Below are 2918 nucleotides of genomic sequence, written 5' to 3'. Positions count from 1 at the left end.
TTGTCGAATATACAGGACAGCTTCCATGGTAAAAATATTTGAATGATGTAAAGCAGCCAGATTATACACATTTGTGCATGTGCTTTACAAAGCATCAACCTTACACAGTTTAGCTTATGGATGCTATACACCAAAATATCGTATAATGCTTCCAATGATTCTATCCAGGACTGGTACAGGACTTGGTTCCCTATCACCAAATATCACCACACGCCACTGCTTCCCAACATTGAAATTTAAAGATTTTGATTTCATAATTAATTGAAACAAATTTTGAATTAATGTTAATTAAAATTAATGTTTCAAATATATATAAGTTTACAGATGAGAAGTAAATAGAGGATTTTGATTTCATTCATATTTAAAAATGGATATAAATTTTATTGAAATGATATTGGAATTAATTTTAAATTTCACTTTTAGAAATAAATTTCAAACATTTAAATATGTAAATAAAAATTTATTTTTTCAAAGGGAGATGAAGAAATTTTTGGCCAATATTGTCAGTGTGATACATTTTCCTGTGAACGCGATTCCGAAGGCAAAATTTGTGGCGGACCTTCACGAGGAATTTGTTGTGGAAAGTGCATTTGTCAACCTGGTTGGACTGGAGATGATTGTGATTGTACTGAAGATCAGAGTACTTGTATAGCTTCCATAGGAAATAGTGAACCTTTGGTTTGCAGTGGTCATGGTGATTGCATTTGTGGAAAATGTAAATGTCACAATGATGAACATGGGTCATATACAGGCCTTTACTGTGAAGACTGTAATGTAAGTAATATCAAAATTTTAAAAGTTATTTACTCCAATGTAGAGTAAATTTTTTATAAATTATCTCTATTCTATCTCCATCTACTTCAGATAACAAAAATTAGCAACACTTTATGCCAAGATAGTTTTGATATAATGTATTCACTATCTTATGGCATTAAAAATAACTTTTTATTAAAAATTGCAAATATTGATACTTTTGATAGTTTAAAAATTTTCTCATTTTATTGATTAGAATCAAATTAAACAAGATTTTTCATAATTTAACAGAACGAGAACATAATGGACAACTTTTTTAACAAATGCAGCTGGAACATTTTTTTTAAAGTTGTCCATTATGTTCTTGTTCTGCTTAAATATGAAAAATCTTGTTCAATTTGACTCCAACCAAATCAGCATGATGAAGATAGTTGCAAGATATCAAAAATATTTGCAATTTTGAATAAAAATTTGTTTTTAATGTCGTAAGACAGTGAGTATATTACATCACTCCCTACTTCAGTTTAAAAGTTTAGAAAGCACTGCAGTAGAATGTCTAAAGTTTTTCTGTAACAACACGTTGTTCACCTGCAAATTTTTGTGTAGCATCTTACTCTAGAAATGATACTATTTCTACACATTTATAATATTTATGTACCTTTCATATGGAAAGTAGAAACACATACAGACATTTTCACTGTAAGTTTTAGTGGCTCACATATGCTTGGCAAGTCTTTAGTTATTTCTCTTGATGATAGGCTTAGCTTCCCAATAGTACTTGAGAAAGTAATATTTAATTTAAACAGTATTTTTATTTTATGTAATAGTGAACAAACTAACTAAAATTATAAATTAATATGATTTTTAGTGGATCTATGACTAATTTTTATATTATTAATTTATGTATAATTACAATACATGTTGGACAATACACTTCATAAAAATTATTACATAAAATAGTAGTCAAAATGTTCTCAAGGCAAACTGGAAGTAATATGATTAGATAAGAAAAAGTTTTAGACCTATAAATAAGTTGAAAATGTTTTTATTGTATTAAACTACTGCTGGAAATCAAAAAGTGTGTTTACTTATCTAATCATAAAACAGTATTCCATAATTTAGTTTAGAATTCATTTTAATAATAGTTTTTTAACATAATATCTAAAATAATAATTTTTTACTGATAATTGCTTCATTATTTTAAACAAAACAAATTTTATCCTCATGTCTGTAGTAAATAAATAATCAGAAAATCTCTTCAATACATAACATGACAGTAACATGCACTGCTGGCTTTTAGCATTGTTAAATACAAACTTATCATTTGAATACCCAATATAATTTCATTCAAAAATTACATTATTGTAAAGGATAATGCATTATTAAATCAGATTATATTAATTAAATTAATCAAATGTGCTACCTTCTAGTGTAGTAAATGTATAAGTTTATTTGAAAATGCTAAAGTCATTATAAAATTAAGTTCACAGAAACTGACAATATTTGATCAATATAAACATTTAAGATAAAATTACATGAAACTATAGTGTTTTTAATTTTTCGAGATAGCATTGCAGCTAAAGCATATTTGTTTTTGATGTTATTTTTTTAAAACAATATTACTTAAAATGATACTAAGTTTGATGCTAATAATAAAGATATTATGTATGAAGATGAATGCAATCTCATAATCAATATCATTCCTTAAAAATTTTCTGAAATTTATGTATTTTTTATCATTAAAATATTAATTTTTGATTTCAGACTTGTGAAGGTCATTGTAATATCATTAGAGACTGTGTTGAATGCACTGTCTTTGAATCAGGTGTGTTAACAGAAGAAGAATGTTTAAATTGCACTTCATACAGAATTCAAACACAGGATGAAGTCAAAGGTAAATAAATGAAAACTTTGTAATTATTAATCTAAAACATAAAATATCTACACACACTTATTTTTTTCAAATTTTTTAAACATATACACAGTTTTGTTCAGATTTCAGAATATTTTGGCTTTTCTGCATTTTCTGCAGTTTGAATACATTAAACATGTAATGCTTTGGACAATCACAAAAAGCTGTCACTACTATGGCAGTGGGGTTATAATGTTCATTGGTGGGACTAAAATTATTTTATTGAGAAATGCTTTGTCAAAATTAAACAAGT

At 26.5% G+C, this 2918-nt stretch overlaps 1 long non-coding RNA gene across 1 annotated transcript in view; it reads left to right on the top strand.

Moving 5' to 3' along the window:
* The first annotated feature begins 480 nt into the window (after positions 1–480).
* LOC111616786 overlaps positions 481–2918 on the top strand; it is an 8135-nt gene continuing 5697 nt past the window's right edge. Inside the window, exons 1-2 of the long non-coding RNA XR_002755317.1 lie at positions 481–774; positions 2518–2647. This is a non-coding gene — a long non-coding RNA (uncharacterized LOC111616786). The remainder of the gene's footprint in view (positions 775–2517; positions 2648–2918) is intronic.

This window comes from Centruroides sculpturatus, unplaced genomic scaffold, assembly GCF_000671375.1.
Source record: "Centruroides sculpturatus isolate CEXI.00-Female unplaced genomic scaffold, Cexi_2.0 scaffold3684, whole genome shotgun sequence".
NCBI classification, from domain to species: domain Eukaryota; kingdom Metazoa; phylum Arthropoda; class Arachnida; order Scorpiones; family Buthidae; genus Centruroides; species Centruroides sculpturatus.
This window is presented reverse-complemented; position numbering and strand designations above follow the sequence as displayed.